Raw genomic sequence first — 21341 nt, 5'->3', positions numbered from 1 at the left:
CTACCACTTCTTGACGTTTTGGTAATGAGGAGCCAATATGGAGGGTTAGAATACATACAAAGTAGTTCACGTCATTTATAATACAATTATGCCAGCTTTTTTTTCAATCTTCAAAACAGTTCTGATTTGCACTTTTTGAAAAGACCTCGAGCTTTCTCAGCGATTCAGTTTTTATCTTCTCATTCGTCGCAAAACGCCGTCTTTTCATGGGTCTCTTTAATCCTGGAAACAGGAAAAAGTCGCAAGGGGTCAAATATATTGAATACGATGGCTGTGGCATGACAATGGTGTTATTTTTGCCTAAAAAGGGCATTGTCGTGATGCAAAAGTTATTGATTGTTTTTCCATAATATCGGCCGTATTTTTGTATTGCCTCCCGCAAGCGACGTATAACTCCAAGATATTACTCCTTATTGGTGATACGGTAGCTTGGTGGGTTGACATGGGAGGTTTGCTTCACTCACTCGATCAACCGCTGTGTGAACCGGGGGTTCCAACCGCAAGGCCGGACGATTGATTTCCATTTCCTATCATCCGAACCCGTGTTAGGAATCACACATTGAAAGGATAGATACAGTTAGTCCTTAGTCCGCACAAGTTTAGACTTTTAGGATTTGTCGTTCGTAGGGGCGACAACTGATTAACGGAGTAACAGATTTCAACAGATTTAATGTGGTGAACGTACGACCATGTGACAAACACTCCTAATGCACTACGCCACAGTCTTGGCATTCCTAGGCTCTTCCATTGGGACGATTGGACATTGGTTTCGATTTCATAACCATATACCTCTGATTGGCCACTAGTTATGACCCTGAGCGATGCTCATGCGACACAATTCAGCAATTGTTGTACGTTTCATGCCCAAAATTTCCAAAAACATTGCATGACATGATCCAACTGATATGCCGATATCCGCAGCAACTCATACAATTGTGATTTGACGATTCTCAATAACAATTTTGATCGATTTTTCAACATTTTCAATTATCGTTGAAGTGCTGGGGCGTCGAGGGCGAGGATCGTCATTTATATCATCTCGAACGTATTCTAAAAATACTTCATTGTGTGATTTTCATTAAACAGTTTTACAAAAACGCAACACGTGTTTCGCCATACAATGGCTTCCTCGGGCGTGCCTTAATAACTATATAGATACCTTATTCTACAATTTGAAGTACCTGAATTCCTAGTACCTGATTTTTTACCTAAGTTTGTAATGAATTAAATTACCTGAGCTTATGTTCCAATGTCCACATTTGAAAACATATTCAGTAACGGAGAGTTATTAAATTCTAATTGATCATTCAATAAATTACCCGAATTCCTGAATCTATTGATTTCTAAACATTCTAGAAGAATGAGTTTCAAACTCATCGTATTCATGATTGAACTCATGTCCTTCTGCTAAAAGGTGGTTTACAAATCTGGAATTGGTCTTTTTATTCACAAAACTACTTCTATGCTCTTTAATTCTTTGGGAAAATGCTCTTTCTGTTTGGCCAATATACAGTTTTGGACAAGAGCCACAAGGCAGCTTATATACCCCTGATCTATCTGACACCAAAGTTTTGTCTTTATTGTTTTTAATGAATTTACTTAAATTATTATTCATTCTGTGAGCTACGTTTATGCCTTCTTTCTTCAACAAACGGGCAATATTCCTGATTGGTTCACCCAAATATGCCAATGTCCTATAACTGACGTTATTGCATCTTGAATATGGGTAGACTAGGTCCGTGGCTTGCTTTTGTAGTTTTTTGGAAAGAATGGCGTTTATAATATCTAGCTTATAACCGTTATTAACCGCGATTGGTTTGATCAAATTCAGCTCTTTCTGGAAATCAGACAGTGAAATATTCAATAATCTGTGAAGCATACTATTAAATGCAGAAACTTCATGCTGGTAAGGGTGTGGAGGAATTATGTATGATAATGTCCGTGTACGATGGTTTGTGAAAAATTGCAAATTCATGTTTATTGTTATTTTTCGTAATGGTTGAGTCAAGGTAATTTATTGAATTGTTCACTTCTCCCTCAGTGGTGAATTTTACTGACGGGTGGATGAAATTGGAATATTCAATGAACTTATCCAATTGCCTATCTGTACCAGTAAAACATACTAAGATATCATCTACGTATCTGTACCAGTACAAAAAAATGGTAGCTAACTGATTATTATGGATTTCATACTCTATGTTATCCATGAAAATTTCCGCCAGCAGGGGACTCAAAGGATTCCCCAATATTAGTCTTTCACTGCATGAAAACTGGAAATGATTTCGAAATAGACAAATGGTAAGTGAATCTACAATTTCCTGTTTCATCAGTGGATTCACGTGGTTTTTGTCTCAGAGACACTCAACTGGTCCAATTGTTTCAGTTGGCGGATTACTAGGACTTCAATTTTGGACATCGAACGATATTAAAACTGTCTAGTGAAAATCACACAATGAATTGTTTTTAGAATACGTTAGTTATTAATTTTCATCAAGTATCGGCTGATTCCATCATATATATCATCTCGATTTGCTGTGAAATCCTTGTACTTCTTCTGAAAATGTTTTTGACTCAGAGTACAATCACCGTATGCCACTGTCAACATTCCGAGTATTTTTGAGGACTCAATTCCATTTTTCACGCAAAATTTCATGCAAATTCCGTGATACATTTTTGCTATAGCAGAAAATCGCCGAACATACAAACAACCTCTCACCAACATAAAAGGAATTGTAATAAGAAGCTTTTCTGTCCACTGTGTGGCGACAATCACGAAGTTGTGAAAGGCATACAAATCGCGAATACGTAAATGCACCAACTGTGTTGCACTGGCGCGAAAAAATCTTTCAACAGATCATGCGGTGTGGAAAAAGGAAAAATGTATTGCTTACAAAATTGAAATGGAAAAATTCATGAATAATGTGCTTGGCTTGAGCAATCAAATTGCACCACTTCAACATGGTTTTATGATGGGTCGCTTGACAATCCCAACCTTTTCAATGTTACCCAATATATTTCTGAAACCATTGATAGGAGATCCCAAACGAATGTCATATATACGGACTTCTCTAAGGCGTTCGACAGACTTGATCACGAATTACTGCTATCGAAATTGTACAGGTACGGCTTTTCTCTGAACCTTATCTAATTTTTCATATCATACTTCACTGACAGGCGTCGGTATGTTACACTCAATAGATTCAAGTCTGTGAAATATGCAACTACCTCCGGTGTTCCACAAGGAAGCAACATAGGTCCACTTCTTTTTAACGCTTTCATAAACGACATAGTTGAGGTCATTGACATCAACTGTTTGATATACGCGAATAACCTGTTCAGTTGGCGGAATACTAGGACTTCAATTTTGGACATCGAACGATATTGAAACTGTCTAGTGAAAATCATACAATGAATTGTTTTTAGAATACGTTAGTTATGAATTTTCATCAAGTATCGGCTGATTCCATCATATATATCATCTCGATTTGCTGTGAAATCCTTGTACCTCTTCTGAAAATGTTTTTGACTCAGAGTATAATCACCGTATGCCACTGTCAACAGTCCGAGTATTTTTGAGGACTCAATTCCATTTTTCACGCAAAATTTCATGCAAATTCAGTGATACATTTTTGCTATAGCAGAAAATCGCCGAACATACAAACAACCTCTCACCACCATACAAGGAATTGTAATAAGAAGCTTTTCTGTCCACTGTGTGGTGACAATCACGAAGTTGTGAAAGGCATACAAATCGCGAATACGTAAATGCACCAACTGTGTTGACTGGCGCGAAAAAATCTTTCAACAGATCATGCGGTGTGGAAAAAGGAAAAATGTATTGCTTACAAAATTGAAATGGAAAAATTCATGAATAATGTGCTTGGCTTGAGCAATCAAATTGCACCACTTCAACATGGTTTTATGATAGGTCGCTTGACAATCCCAACCTTTTCAATGTTACCCAATATATTTCTGAAACCATTGATAGGAGATCCCAAACGAATGTCATATATACGGACTTCTCTAAGGCGTTCGACAGACTTGATCACGAATTACTGCTATCGAAATTGTACAGGTACGGCTTTTCTCTGAACCTGATCTGATTTTTCATATCATACTTCACTGACAGGCGTCAGTATGTTACACTCAATAGCTTCAAGTCTGTGAAATATGCAACTACCTCGGGTGTTCCACAAGGAAGCAATCTAGGTCCACTTCTTTTTAACGCTTTCATAAACGACATAGTTGAGATCATTGACATGAACTGTTTGATATACGCGGATGACCTGGAATTATATTGTGAGATCAATGGCATCGAGGACTGTTTTCAACTCTTCCTCAATCGGAAACGTGTTGAGGAATGGTGTTTTCGCAACAATCCGCCTTTAAACGCGAGTAAATGTAATGTAATGACGTACACACTGAAAAATCGTCCATTTTCATATCAATATTGAATGAACGATATTCCACTTCAACGGCCTCTCACGTTCACTGATCTAGGTGTTACCTAAATCAAAATTAAAATATGCATCCATAATCTGGAATGCATATCATCAGTTGTATACAGAGAAAGTTGAATCAGTACAACGTCGTTTCCTAAAACTTCTCTCCTATAGATCAGACAATATCTATCCACCAATTGGATTTCCCCATGATGCATTGTCAGCTAGATCTGCTATGAATAGCTTAAGTTGCTGTCGTGATTGTCACTCCACAATTGTTCCTTTTTAACTAATTAATAATTCAATTATTGACCCACATATTCTTGAAAAACTTAATTTCCATGTACCTAGACCGACCTCTAGAGTGGTTAACCGTTTTTATCTGCCAACACCACGTAAAAATATTCTGAAACATTCACCTCTGCATAGTATGTGTGTCAAATGCAATTCTGTTGTCAGCTCGACATTTTTTTACTTTTCCATCTCTGAGATATGTATTGTTTTCATTTTATAACTTATTGTAATTGTATTGCATTATTATTTGACTTACTATATATCCCTGTTCTATAGTTTTGTGTAACCTGTAGAATAGTGTATGAATAAATAAATGAATGAATACTGAACATGCTAAACAACTGAAACTATACCAATATAACAAAATGAAAAAATCGAAAAATTTGAGCAAAAACCACGTACAATTGAAATATTTACTTATTGACAGTTTACTATTTTTGCTACCTATACTCAGAAAAATACTATAAATGACAATTAGCTGTCATTTATATAACTTCAAATAATTTTTTTTTTTTTAAGATTTGACTTACTTCCAGTAAGTCAGTAAGTAAGTAATACCATGCAGAGAGTTGTAAAGATTATATCTACTTCTTTACACTTTAACACAATCTCAATCTATGCAGATTCTTATATAAGTGTAGAGGGTAACATATTTATGTTGAATATTCAGGGGAGATAAAGAAAACATTATAAAAAAATGTGAGACAAACATATAAATGAGGTGTTTATTGGTGTTTATTATTGAAAACATTTTTCCTCGGCAGAACAAAAATGCCGTATGCTGTCTCTCAAGGAATGTTTAATTTAATTCAATTCATTATTTGAAATAATTCAATTTTTCCAGACTTTAATGATTATTATTTGTATCTAATATCAACTCCTTAATTTATTTGTACACTTATTACATGTTGAATAATAATGTGAAAACTCATTTTAGTTTATGATGTGAATAAATAATTCATATCGCCAACTAACCTCAAATTCTACAAACGTACTCAAAGTAATATGTAAAAATCATTTTTATCACTTATAATCAAAGTAAATTACTTTTAAATCAATAAATTGTTGATAAATATCAGTCACCACCATATATTATTTGAAAAAATATATATTTATATTTTATTCGAACTGATACAAAACACGTGTTGTAGATCGTAGATGTCTTTACTTTTACTTTGTTGGTAACTATTTTTGAAAAACTAAAGTGTTGACTCTCTTACTTCAGGAACTCTCTCTCCGATCGCGACAGAGGACGGTTGTGCCGATAACGACCGTACTCAAAGATGGTGAGATGCTTTTTAAAAAATAAAGTCAATTCTGAATGTATGTAGAAGTGAAAGACATTTTGAGAGGACTGGCGGCCTCTCACGCCAGTAACCAGGCTGGATGTCAACGAGGTCGCCAATGCGACAATAGAGATATTATTTGCAAAAATCATATTGAGAGGACTGGCAGCCCCAGTGAAGTGTTTTCACAAAAGAAAACGTGAATGAGAGAAAACTTAGGGTAGCAGCATGGTTCAAGCAAGACAGCTGCGCCACCAGACGAAGCTTCCATTCACTATGGACAGGAGGAGTCTGGCCAAATGCGCTTGACTGAAAGCAATCGCCATAAAAATTAAAGAAGAAGAAGAAGAGTGTCGGTTTTTCGTGACGGTATGCGCACGCATCGAAAAAATTCACTCTCATTTTTCCTAATGCCCCAAAAGACGTTTAACTTCAAAACCTAATACTGTTTTCACTTGTCGGCCAAACGTTATATCGTCCTCTTTGCTTGTAGAATATAATCAAATGTCTGTTCATCTTCAACAGGAAGTAATGAGTAATTCATGGCTTTGCTCTAAAGAACCTCCAGCTATACTCGTATCAACTTGAGGACACTTCCACTTCCTTACTGTTAGTAATTCCGTAAACGGCAGTCTTCAATCAAATCTGAGACAGAGAGAAGAAAGCTATTGAGCCGCGCCTTTTTGTATTGTAGTGGGTGAACCGTGACCTAATTATATTGAACAGAGTTGCATGGTCAATGTCGGAACCTCGGAGACAAATATAGAGTGAGATGTATGGAGAATCATTGATCTCATATCCTGCTGGCCTTCACCAATGTAAATAGTAGTGATAAACATGTTAAAAGAACCAACTTTCTATTCGACGAGACGATTGGTATACGTAGATGATTTGAGAACATCGTTGTGACCGCTAAAAGGAGAAACTTTATTTAATGTGACGTTCAGTTTCTGATGTTTATATGTTTTAAAAATAAAGTGAATACTCTTGACTACTTCTTCGATTTTTTCCAATAAGTTTCTGTGATATTATTCTATATAGAGCATCACACAAAGGAATCACAAGCGGTTTGATATTTCATTTTCATTTGTCGTTTTCACAGGTAATATACAATGTCATCCCCAAAGTATGCACCATATGAGTGCATACTTTGCACACAGCTGCATTCTTCAACTGTCCATTTAATTTTTTCGCTCACGTTCTACAAAGGAGAATTGAAATTCATTCTCATTTGAAATGAAAGAACAATACAACAAATCGATGAAAATACCGTGCCCAGTGCCGATAATCGAAATTCATACCCACCACACTGATTAACACTTCAAATAAAGTAATAACGTCGCCGACCGTTCCCACCTAGCAAACTTTGTTTACAGAAACACAGACAAAATACCGAAACCTTTCGCCTACCGCTTACCGACGGGCGTTGTTGAGTCTTCAGAATGTTTCTTGTTTTGACAACTCAAGTTTCTGTTTTGTCGAAATCGACACAGTTGCTGATTTGTTGTGGTTTTGCCAGTTTGGTGAAAATTCGCCATTACATTATTCATTCAGTTTGAAGAATCTATCGTTAAAATACATACTTCACCTTCGAATAATTATTTTGCTAGACGACACATTGTACTGGAAAACAAACGAGCTGTAACTCACTTCCTTATTTCCTTATTCCAAATAAGAATGGAAGTTATGTTCCATAAAACATCCTGTTCTCTTATAATATTATAATACGTTTCAGTTAGTTGAATAATGTAATTGATTTGGTTAGATAAAACATTGTGTTATATAATGAATCCGCTCTCCGTTGCAATCCGGCAAATATTTAATGTTTCTCTAAGTTTATGTTTTGAGTTTTCTGTTTCTGCAAATATTTATTTTAGCCCAATAAAGGTATTACTTATAAGTAATTAGAAAGATAACATATGTTAAAATAGATGACACGGGGCACCGTTTTGAACCCACCAGAATTATTTTATACAATAATGACGTTTTGACATCTCCTGGTATTGTTAACTTCCCTCCTAGATGAGGTCACAGTTTCCTGGACCCATACTTTAGGGGTAGTATGACCAGCATTAACCCAGGTTTCATCCACATAATAAATTGTTGTTCTCTGTTGTTCCCTATAATATTTAATTTTGGTCAAATACTCTCTCCTCCATAACACAATTTCCTCTCTATCCAATAATAAACTATTGCGCCCTCGTTTAATCCATACAAAATTCAAATGTTTCAATACTTTATGGGATGTTGACCGCTTAAAACTTGGCAATAAAACTTCTTCATTTATTTCTGTGAGTACTTTGTCTATCGTGGGTATTTCATTTCTGAAAAAGTACTCATGCACTTTCCTCCTGATTGCATGTTTATCAGCATCATCTATTGATTTTATAATGGTTTGACGATTCTGATTTATATTCGGTTTGTAAAATGTATGATTTTGTTTATATTCCCGTAAAACATTGTAAAACGAAGCGCAACACACTCCAATTTTATCGGAAACTTTCGATACGACTTCGTCGACAGTCGAGGTCTTAATTTCTTCCATCTCTTTCTTGAACACATTTAAATCTTTTCTTTCATCTCAACAGTCAAATGTCTTTTTTTGGATCGTTTCCTGGCTGGACTCAGAGGATAGTTCACAGTGTCATCAGCAGTGTCTGTACTGGACATCTTGGAAAACAATTTTAAACAATATAATATAATAACGCACGCCACACAAACACGCAAACGACTGATTACAACCCTGTGCTGGTACCGAACTCGTACCAAGAAGGCGAATTCACCAATGAACGCTGCCCTTTCCATCTGACACTGGGCGATCAGGTGAACATCACGCTTCGGTTTTGTTTTGTTTCACTCTATCTTGGATTTGGATAGACTTTAGATCACAATTCCAAACTGAAAAAAATGAAACTTTCTATGTTTTTTACCACTTTTATTTGTAACTAACGTTACTGCAGTTTCGTTCTATACGGACATTTTCAAACTTATACAATAAATGAAAATGTCCGTATAGGACGAAACTGCAGTAACGTTAGTTACAAATAAAAGTGGTAAAAAACATAGAAATTTTCATTTTTCTTTTCTTCATTATGATTTTCCACCACGTAGTAACGGCTACATCCATCAATTTATTCAATTCCAAACTCCTTACGAACAGACTATATTCAGAAGTATTAATCAATCCTTTATTTTATTTTTTCAACTCCGACACAAACAAAGTTACAGTTCCAAGAATATTCAATAAACGTCTGTCGATTTGTGGTTTGTTTGAACAAGAAAATTAGCATTGATAACTTATCAAATTTCGACAGCTTCTGAATCTTTGTCGAGATATCATCAAATATGGATTAGTTCAGGTTGTTTATTAGTGTTCTCATTCATTCATGAACGTCGACAAAACAATTTAAAGAATTATCAGGATTACTTATTAGTGATATAGCTGATTTGAGCAGGAACAATCCACTACATCCGTTATAGTAATTCCATAATTAATACTCGTATCAGTACAACTGGAATTGGTATTAGACAATTGAGCACTGGTGGACTCACTGTATACTGATTTCAGTGAGGCATTTGATAGAGTCGGCCATAACCTTCTTATTTCAAAACTTGCTGAAATCGGTATACAGGAAGATCTTCTTAAATGGCTTTCATCCCACCTTCACAATCGCAGTCAACTAGTAAGCGTGAATGCATACAGATCTACTCCATTTGTGGTAACCTCGGGAGTCACTCAAGGTTCACATCTTGGTCCGTTAATGTTTCTAGTATCAACAAATGATTTGAAAGATTCCTTTAAGCATTCACAAGTACCCATTATTATATGCTGAATTCCTATTGGAGTACGATAAGCCCCTTGCCAACCAGTGTCGTACCTATAATGAGTTTCAATTAGGGTAGTAAATGAAACATGACTTCTTTGCAATTCAGATTAATTATTCAGACAATGCAAAACGCCAACATCATTGGAGAACAAGTAATATACGCCGCTGTATAGAACATTTGTATGTTGTTACGGGCTTTTTCCTGGCTCAGTAGGTGTCTTCATATAGTGTGTAAGAGTTTTATCAGTTGTTACTCTGAAGTGTGAAACCGTATCAAAATTTTATAGTGCTCTACCGAAAGCCAGTATTTGAAGTAGGGTAGAAGAGCACTGGTTAGCTCAGTGGAGACGGGTGGTTCGTATTTCCTAAGTAGTTCAATAATGCAACCTTTTCTTTGGAGAGAGAGAGAGAATGTCTATATTACGTGACTTTACAAAACTCACTTTTGAATATACTAATACCTAGCCCTGTACGTACTAGGGGTTGAAACAAGTCTAATTTATTTATATTGTTAAACAAGTTAGCTTGAAAATAACCCATCCCCTCTATAGACTCAGCGGGGTTGCTGTAGAATTATATATAATAAAAAAATGGTTTCTCATATTGACACCATGTATGTATTTGTCGAAACTAAAATAATTCAATTAGGAATTGTCTAAGCATTGTATATATATATATATATATATATATATATATATATATATATATATATATATATATATATATATATATATATATAAATATATATATATATACATAAAATTTATTAAATGGTCAAAAATACTGAGTGCGCATATAAGCAAACCTAAAAAAAATATGGCTCTTCTTTGGCACCCCGAAAAAAAATCATAATACAAAAAAAATTGGAATCAGTACAAAGTATGGCCTCCACGCTGATTTATTACGGCCCTACATCTATCGTGCATCGACAAAATGAGATTGTCAATGTCTTGTTGAGGTACATTTGCCCATTCAGCGATTGAAAGCTCTCTCAATTGAAACGTTGTGTGAATGTTCCCCATACGCGGAGTAATTCTTCGTTGAAGCATGTCCCACACATGCTCGATGGGATTCAGGTCCGGTGATTGTGCTGGCCATGGCAATACATCAACTCCTTCGTTGGTGAGCCAGTCAGTCACTAGACGCGCGACATGTGGACGAGCATTATCGTGCATTAGGTGGAAGTTTTCACCAACAGCACCAGCAAACGGTATATATATATATATATATATATATATATATATATATATATATATATATATATATATATATATATATATATATAGAGAGAGAGAGAGAGAGAGAGAGAGAGAATAGTAGTTTTTCGGGGATTCGGTCTGATTAGAATAAATATTTACTCTTTTTAGCTGCCCGAGTTAATATTTATTCCAATCAGACTGAATCCCCGAAAAACTACTATTCTATATATAGATACGGTCGTTACACTATCAATATTTCAATAATAAATTTCACAAGAAGGATTTGAAGCTTTATCTCTTCTATTAATTATCTGCGAGCGCTTTCGACAGTTGATAGTACTGTCATCTTCTAGACACTCCTCAAACTGAACTTGTCATCCTGTCGTCTGCCTCTTTATACGGTCAGAGCGTCTCAACTCAGGTATTTTAGGTACTTTAGGTAAATTTGCCTGTATTTGTACTGCATCAGGTACTCTTCTTTGTGTTAGATCTTCTCTAGGAATGTGTACGTCTCTAGGAATGTGTAATTAATAGAAGATTTAAAGCTTCAAATCCTGTTTGTTTTTTTCAACAATAGACTAGAACTGGCCAATGCTTGATGAAAATTCATATTGAAACTTGTTAATACGGTTTATTGTATTGTATTTTCACTTTTATAGTAAAAATCATGCAATAAATAAACTGTATTAATTAGTTTTATCTTTTTCAAACGTTTTATTTTACTAGGAAGCACAATCCTCGAAATCAAGCGGAAATAACTAGTTATTAGTGTTATTCCATTTTTATTTTTTACTACTACTAACCGTATTTTCATACACTAGAAATCAAACGAAAATGGAGGTCAATTTGATTATTCTGAAAAGTGCTCTCATGATATGAACTGTTCAAATTCAATATTCTCTTGGTAGATGATTTATTATTATGATTATTACCTACCTCTTCGAAATATCCATTTTTCTACGATTTTGAACTCTTCTGAAGGAACTCATTTCAATCGTTTATTATCGCTTAAATCTTACATGTTCAGATTTATGTGTCAGTTGAGTTTTATTTATCCAATGTTATATTGGTAATGAAAATTTCCCTCACATTATTCTACAACAAAAAGAAAAGTGACGACTGGTCTTATATAAACAGAAGTGTAATTCGATACAGGTGTGTCGAATATAAATTTTTCAATTTATCGCTGATCGATGTCAAGATAACATGTGTTTGAAATAAGTCAGTAGTTATTTTGCCAAGGATTTCTATCTGGTATGGAAAATCTTCTTTGAAATATTTCCAAATTTATTCAACCATGGAGTTCCCAAGAATGACTTGTGAACTTCAGTAAATTGTGTAGTAGGGTTTTCTGAATATTCAGAAATTTTGGTGACTTTGAGTCAAATGAATCTCTGTTGAAGAATGCGTTCAACAGACTGTTGGTTGACACTGGAGGTCACAGCTTTCTGGAAATGACCTCTGACTATGCCTCCAACTGTCCAACTTTTAGGCCATACTGGCCTAACAGGCCAGTATGTCCTAAAAGTTGTCCAACAGGCCTTCTTACAGGTCACTGTCATTTGAATCATCATATGGAAAGACTTGGACTATCGGAAGACAGTGTGTCTCGCTTTTGTTCGGAAAATGATGAAACAGCAGAGCACATACGTTGTGCCTGCCCCGCTGGGGACGGAATCAGGTTTTTGAGTTCGGCAGAGCCGTACTCTTACCATCTGCACTGAAAGGCCACTCATCATACAGACTAATCGGTTTCGTTTAGTTTATTTGGTCGAGTGTGAACCACAATAAACCCTTGTGGGTTGCGGTGTAGGGTCGAATAGACCTACTCGCTATGGACCTAACCTAATCTAACCCAGTCCATCCAGACAAGAATCTGAAAACTAAAAGTTTGCTCTTTAGTTCGATTTATTTATGGTGATGAATGTCGTGAAGCATGATCCTGAATCATGAATTCAACACTCCCGAGTCGTAATACAGTGAAATGAGATCTGATCCCATAACCATTTTTCTCCACCCAAAAAAAAAAATTGAGCCAATAAATATAGGATAGTTCATCAATTAGATTAAGCCTTGCACTGTTCTTGGTGATGAATTATATAAAAGCACAAGTTGAAGGGTTTCATGTCATGGAAAAGTTCATATTATGTTCGTTGTTAGAACATATAACTAAAATCGGTATTGTAGTCTGGTAAAGGTCGAAATGCTCAGTGAGGGGTTTTTAATGCAGCGAAAATTTTGTTTATCCACGTTGCTATTCATAAAAAATGAGGATTCATTTCTGAAACAGATATATGCAGAAGATTAGAGATGGCAGTTTTAAGTGAAACATTGTTTAAATAAGGTGTTTTCTTTCACAAAAATTATCGTCATAGAACTCGTGAAGTATCTGTATTTCATAGAGATGAAACTCATGCATTTCTGGTGTTTTCTATAACCTCGCGAGATCCAAAACATCTATTTGAGCTTCTTCTTTATTCACTAGTCGGGGGTTATTTCTTTCCCTATTTCTCACTCAAAATTTCTAGTGAACTGCCACCCTTCCTGCATATTTTTTAGCTTTTTTTTACACGCTTCATATTAGCTTCACCTATATGTATGTATGTATGATTGTTTGTATGCATGTTTGTGTGTAACTCTCAAGATCGAGATCTGAATTGACAGAATTATCAGCATTATTGCCTAATCTATTCGCGGGCAGATGACGCTGTTCGTAGCTCAATTGATATTTCTTGATCTATTCGCGGACAGATGGCGTTGTACGTAACTATCAATTATTGCTTGATATATTTGCGAACAGATGGCGCTGTACGTAACTATTAATTATTGCAATCAAATCAAATCAAAATGTACTTTATTGTTGAAAATTAAATCTCATTGACAAAGTGTTACTATTCTAAGAAATATAAGATACACAACTTAAAAGATATTGTCGAAGATAAAATATTATTGTCAAAGTGTTATTATTTTAAAGAACATAAGTATACAAATTGAAAGTATTATTTGAACATTTGGTGATTTAAGCATTTTGGGGTGGAAAAGTAGTCAGAAAGTGATAATATATATGCTACATATTGAAATTAATAATAATAATAATGAATATTCTCATGAACACATAAATGTGTTATATTTTTCGTCCGTTATTGTTTTAAGCTTATTAAAAAAAAATATTTTTTTTTTAACTTTTTAGTTCGATGTTCTTTAAAAGCATGTTTTTTAGTTTTTTAAACTATATTTATTATTATTGAACAGTTAAAATAAGTAAAACTTAACGATGGATGACATTGATACTTCTCTATTAGAAAAAAAGGTGAATTATCATTTTTCTCGAAAAATATTCATTTATTCATCAATTTCTATTTCGTCCAAATCTGCTGAAAATTTGTTGATTACCAGACCAACACCAATACCTATACTGTTCATTTTTCATCAAAAATATTATTTTTTTCAGATCACCAGTCGTTTGAAATCACATCTTGACATATTTCATTCTACAGGTGAGTAAACTAATTCCATCAATTGTAATTTTCATTCCATATGTAGAATTTGAAACTCTAGCGTGAAATAAATCTATTGAAAACACTTTTATGACATACCAGAATTGTTGTTAGCATCTTTAAGTAATTATTCTCATTGTATCAGTTGATTATATTCAACGCCCATTCTGATTTCGTTAATAAGTGATTTGAAAACGTGCAATTCTATAAGTCATCCTGAAGTGAATTTTTTCACAAACTGACTAGGCATACTTGCAAATTATCCAAAAGAACAATTCGTTCTGGCCAGTCTCCAAGAATACCCACTCAGTAAGTTTTCTTCCTTACACGAGGAATTGGGCAAATTTCGGATATGCGGTTGGTTACCTCGTTCACAAGTAGATGGAGCGATGATAAACATGTTGTTGGTTGTTCGCTTCAGTCCAGTTCGAGGAATGATACTCTGAAAGATCTCGATTTTCAATTATCAGAAATTATCGACTTTATGTAGATGATAAACATTACTTTGCACTGATGAGTGGCCAAACAGCCCGAATCCGGTCTGTAAGTATATTTCAATAATTGAAAAACGATTGCGGCAGTTGTTTCGCAAATAGCATATGCAGGAATACCTTCAGTGAAGAATCCTGCACTATCACCTGTCGGATATAATCCAATGCCCTTCGTGGTATTAGTCAGGGTAGTAGTTGTTTTCTGATAGGTGTCAGTCCATTCACCTATTTGACTGGCCAGATCTCATTGTTCTTTTCATTTTTTGAGATATATAAAAGATCTAACAATGTAACAAATAGTACTATCCGATATCATTGGATAGTCATTCAGGATATATAAATATCTGAAGAAGCTAGCCACTAACGCTATTGAAACTTAAGGAATAAATTCCAAAAATCCACGGTCTTCGAACTCGAAAAATAGTGAAAGTGAATAACGAAGCCTGTTTACTTTTTTTCCCACGTTATATCGTTGCAAGCAACTATTTTGCTATCCACGAGTTCTGAAATGAATTGCGTGTGTATCGTTCACTTCAGATGGCATACGTTCCCTCAAAACATCAAAAGTCATCAGATCAGGTAATCTAGTAGGCTCTTTCAAGATGCCACTTTTGAAAAACTTGCAAACCCAAGTGAGTTTTCAAATAATATCGGGTTCCAGCAAGACGAGGTACCTCCTTATTGCGAAGAGCTGGTTTGAAATTATCCAACCCAGTGGGTAAATGACCGTGGTCCCGTTGAATGATCCGCCACATTACCTGATATGATACCCTCAGATATTCGTGGGAATTTGAGAAATGTGGAGTTTACATTACACAATAGAAGTCTAGGCCAGAGGTATGCCTAGCTAAAATAATTTACTCAGAAACATTCTATAATGAATGAGTGAACAAATGACCATAAAGGAAGTTATAACGCCCAAAATGATATTTGTTAAAAAAAATGTTTCAGTTATTTCGTTTATAATTTTTTTATTTTCCATTTTACGATAGAAAATAATGAAAATAAAGTTGATGACAGTTCAATTTGATTCAAATAAGGACAAAGGTTGCGACCACACAAACTTGAACTTAAACTGATACTAACATCCCACACGCTAAGGTCTGAAAATTTTTATATTTTAACGGACTATTGTGTTACACCAGATAGAGGTAAGGCCAGTTTATCTAAAAAAGTTCAGTTCCCGTTTTTCAGTTGATGGTGGCTCGAACGAGAAAGAGAATTGAGATATTTTCTGTTTGCTGAAACCGTTTGCTGAAAATCGCGAAAAACTCATTTTTTCACCTTTGACCTTGAATAATTTTTTTTCCATACACGGGAAAGATGGGGAGAACTTTCAAATTTTATTTCTAATCATATTTTGAACAATCTTATTGATTTTCACCTTTGTGGGAATTTAGGTATTTTTACTCTTATTTTTTTTCTAATTTGACCGGACTATCAACGGACTATTTTGTTACATCGAACACAGGTAAGGCCAGTCTATCTAAAGGAGACATATTGATCAGGTCTCGTTTTTCAGTTGATGAATTAGAAAGCCTAGGTAACACAAGTAATCACTTCAAATGCTGTTTACTGTTGATTTGGTATTCTCAACTTCTAAAATGCAATTGTCAATAATTTATTTCAGAGACGCATGTAATAGTTACTCAACAGTTCACGCAATAATAACGTAATACCTGATGAAAATATTCTTAACTATTATTCAATTATTCCGTCTATAATTCAAGTATTGAAAAATCTATTATAATTACCCCATTCAAGGGTTGTTATGTAACAAACACATACGGGATATGTGAATATCAAGTCTTCATTAAATATTGTAAAAAAACATTATTCTTCAAGGTTGTCGTCAGAGCAGAAACAGGTTCACTTTTTCAATTCTTTCTCTTGAATGTTACTCAATACGTGACTCTCAAATAATAATGTTGAATCGCGAATAGTATGGCAAATCACTTGTTGAATATTCATTCGGTGGCTGCAATAAACAATTTATGTAATCCTTTATGTAACAACTGCATTTCCATTCCGGATACTAGATTCCACCACATACGGACTGTAACATTCACTGGAAGATATTTTCCACGGTATGGATGAAACGTGGACAGTTACAAGGTGTTTTATTAAGCGCTTCCTATCTTTGAGTTCAATTAAAACAAAGTGTGTCATTTGAAAGACCTATTGATGCCATTACAGAGGTCTGCAAAAAAAACTTTAAAAAAATAGTTATAATTTCGTTAACTGATTTTTATGTAGTTTTTTGCGCTGATTTCAAAAATGACATTTGTTTTTATCTATCACGTAAGGTTTGCCTACAAAATAAGGATGAAATAATTGAAAAAATACAAAAAAACGAAGAATTGTGGATTTATTTATATTAACATGAAGTAAAAGCAAAAAAACAATGCTACATAGCTAAACTAAGCATAATAGTGATACACAAATGTTTGCAAAGTGATTATAAGTCTTTGTAAAAACGTCAAAGCTTTTTTGGTAATTTTTTAGCTGTGTTCTTGTGAATTTTCCCTTTTCAACATCCAACAGTAGTCTGCCATCATGTTAACATTTCACCTACCTTGGTATCTGCATTCGATTTCTTTTATGTCTTGATGGAACCGTTCTCCTTGTTCCTCATTTATAGTCCCTAGATTTTCGGGAAAGTAGTCCAGATGTGAGTAAAGGAAATGGACTTTGTCACTCATGTTGCAGCTCAACATTTTGTAGTTTTGTATCAATTCAGCAACAAAAGTTTTGTAGTTTGGGTCTTTTCTGTTTCCAAGCAAGCCTGTTATAACAAGTTCAAATGAATTCGAGACATCTTTTTCCTTCATTTCCATTTTAGTGACAAAGCTTTCATCTTTTATAAGTTTTCTCATGTCAGGCCCAACGAAGACTCCTTCTTTTAGTTTAGAATCGGATAGACCAGTATAAAGATACTTGAAACAATTTCCTTCTTTGTGTAATGCTTCCACAAACTGTTTCATTAGCCCCAATTTGATATGGAGTGGTGGAAGTTGAGATTTTGTAGGATCCACTAAACTTTGTTATTCAACATTTTTAAGTCCAGGAATGAGACCCTTTCTTATTGGTCACACCTGCTTGACATAGTGTTGTTTCCTGTCATGACTATCCCATTCACATAGTAAACATGGAAACTTAGTGTAACCACTTTGTTGACCTAGCAACATTGAAATAACTTTCAAGTCTCCACAAATGGTCCACTTATGATCAGAGTAGCTGAGCTTATTAAGAACAAATTCAAGATTTTCGTAGCATTCTTTCAAATGGAATGAGTGTCCAAAAGGCACAGAAGCATATTGGTTCCCATTGTGGAAAAGTACAACTGTCAAACTTCTTTTTGATGAATCGATGAAAAGTCTCCATTTCTCTGGTTCATACGTTATGTTGCGGGTACATTGTTGCGGAAATCTAGGTCACTAGGCCGCCCTCTTGTATAAAAAACGGACAAATTCCCTTTCTTTAAATCGGTACTATGAAAATGAAACACCGGAGGCTAACATATGTCTTTCTTTAAATCTAGACCCTGAAACTTCTGCTGAGTCCTTTAGGAGGCCCAGATCTCGTACTGAATCGTTCAAGTCTGATTGACAGAAAAGTTCAGGGTCATTGGTACCTGGATCGTCGCTGTCATCACTCGATACCTCCATAATTCAGACTCAATTTACCGCTTATACAGAGTGGTCCAACGAAAAGTATGCACCTTGCTTTTCTTCTTTTTTTGTAACTTAACACAAAAATGCTCGAACAGATCAATTTTGGTTTTGAGGGGGACACATTTAGGATGTATTTTTCTACCTGTGCCTTCAACCCCCTAGCGAGGGTGAGTAACAACTCTAAAATTTTGAATGGAAAGTGGGGTCGAGTGATATATCATTTGAAAGGGCACAAAATTATCTTTCCAATGATACCTAATTTGTTGTATTTCACTCAAACATGTAGGTATTATGAAGAAAAACAACTACAACCCAGTACTTTGAAATGTGTAATTGACTTAGTAGAATCCTACTTCAGCAAGTTCTGAAAATGTGACCCATTTGCTTCCATACAATAATACAGATTTTGTTCAAATCTATTCCTAACATTCTGTAACATATCAGGTGTTATACTTCTGCACTCTGCTGTAATTCGTTGGCGAAGATCTTCTATGGACTCGGGCTGCGTATCAAAACATTTATTTTTCAAGTATTCCCAAAGGAAAAAGTCTAAAGGTGATAAATCTGGTGACCTGGCAGGCCATTCGATGGGGCCTCTCCTTCCAATCCACCGTCCAGGAAATCGGTCATCTAAGAACTCTCTTACCGGAGCAACATGTGAGGAGGTGCTCCATCTTGCTGGAAATGAAGCCGATCGTCATTATGATTTTGGTCATTTTCAATTATTCCTGTTATGAGAGGATCAATTGTATCTTCAAGCATGTTCAGGTAGACCTCACCAGTTAAATTCCCAGGAATAAAAAGTGGCCCTACGATATGACTACCTAATATGCCACACCAGACATTGATTTTTTGAGGGTACTGGGTATGGGCCTCTCGTAATAAGTGTGGGTTACTGTCATCCCAGTAACGACAATTATGCCTATTCACAGCTCCATTCAAAAAAGATGTACTCTCATCGGAAAAGCACGTGTTGAATGATAGGTGCGGACCATCAATTAGTAGCTGGCTCAATTGTTCACAAAATTGCAGCCTTCTATCAGGATCATCTTCATTGAGTTCCTGTACTAATTTAATTTTGTACGGATGAAATTTATAGCCTTTTAATATCCGTATTATGGACGAACGGGAGACACCTGAGGCTGCAGCAAGCTAACGGGTACTTTGAGTATGATCCAATTCAACATGTCCCAAAACAGCGACTTCCACTGCTTCATTTCTGATCAATTTCTGTGGCTGGTGTTTCACATTACAGACAGATCCGGTATCGACAAACTTTTGTACTAATTTGGCAACGTACGAATCATTCTCATTTTTCCCGGGATGACTGTTATTGAAGAGGCGAGCAGTAAGTCTAGCACAACTATTATGTTGATAATAAAATTTAACAATTTCAACTCGTTCAGGAATGGAATAAATCATTTTTACAGTAAAGTTGAAATAATTTCAAAAGCAACCGAACTGAATCAATGAACTTCTGCCCAAATTCTTTTTGTACACTCATCTGCTGTTGTTATTTGAACCAAAAAACGCACAAGAGAAATTGAGGAATGTAGTAGTAATAAAAATGCCGTTTTTTCTGCATTTTCATTAACACCGACTAAATATTCTTGCTTTTATTATAACTATTCAAGTAAATACAACAAATTAGGTATCATTGGAAAGAAAATTTTGTGCCCTTTCAAATGATATATCACTCGACCCCGCTTTCCATTTGAAATTTTATGGTTGTTACTCACCCTCGCTAGGGGGTTGAAGGCACAGGTAGAAAAATACATCTAAAATGTGTCCCCCTCAAAAGCAAAATTGACCTGTCCGAGCTTTTTTGCGTTAAGTTACAAAAAAAGGAGAAAAGCAAGGTGCATACTTTTTGTTGGATCACTCGATATAGGCTATATAATACAGAAACATTGAACCCATACCGAACCTAAAAACCCATTTGACAAGAAAATTTCAGGTGGAATTTGAGACTTATCTATAGGTGATTTTTTGACTAGTTACTATTTTTTCCGTAATCTGCAAACAAAATACTGTTGAAATCACTAGTTAAATATCCAACAACTTTTCCATCGCAGACCTGTGTAATTGAAGAAAAGACAAAAGCTGTATACAAACAACTATTAACCATTAACGAACTATTAACTGGCGTAAACTGGTTCAGATTCACCCTTATAACCAATACGTCCCGCCTAGTATCAATCACACCTTCCACAATCTGAAAAATTTGAAAATTATAATGGAGAACTTTATACAGGTGTAGGAAGAGCAAACTTTTTGCTTATCTCGATGAGTTACTGCTTTTTGGTCTCGTGGTATTTAAAGTTACTTCTAAAGTGTTCCATTTTAAATCAAAACATTTGGTTTTTCAACCAATGTTTAAAAGAAGAAGTGTTTCCGAGATTCGTCCGATTGAAGACCAATAACATAAGCTACGCTGCATCTGAAGGAAGTAAACATGGAAACATCAAATGGATAAAAATGGAGAGAAAGATACAGTACAGCGAAAGAGACGTGGCCAACATCTATCTTAAAGTGGTTCATAGACAACTGTTGTGTAAACTCCACTACATTGAATTTCAAGTCCTAGACTCGAATATTCGTGATAAAGTTAATGGTATCATACATATGAAG

General features: G+C 35.1%; 1 long non-coding RNA gene across 1 annotated transcript in view; it reads left to right on the top strand.

The window, feature by feature from the left end:
• Window positions 1–21341, top strand: part of LOC141481817 (uncharacterized) — a 90857-nt gene that overhangs the window by 4028 nt on the left and 65488 nt on the right. Inside the window, exon 2 of the long non-coding RNA XR_012465197.1 lies at window positions 14500–14545. This is a non-coding gene — a long non-coding RNA (uncharacterized lncRNA). The remainder of the gene's footprint in view (window positions 1–14499; window positions 14546–21341) is intronic.

The sequence above is a fragment of the Leptinotarsa decemlineata genome, unplaced genomic scaffold (genome assembly GCF_025532065.1).
Source record: "Leptinotarsa decemlineata unplaced genomic scaffold, Ldec_3_MD MMD2_tig00000505_RagTag_RagTag, whole genome shotgun sequence".
NCBI lineage: Eukaryota > Metazoa > Arthropoda > Insecta > Coleoptera > Chrysomelidae > Leptinotarsa > Leptinotarsa decemlineata.
This window is presented reverse-complemented; position numbering and strand designations above follow the sequence as displayed.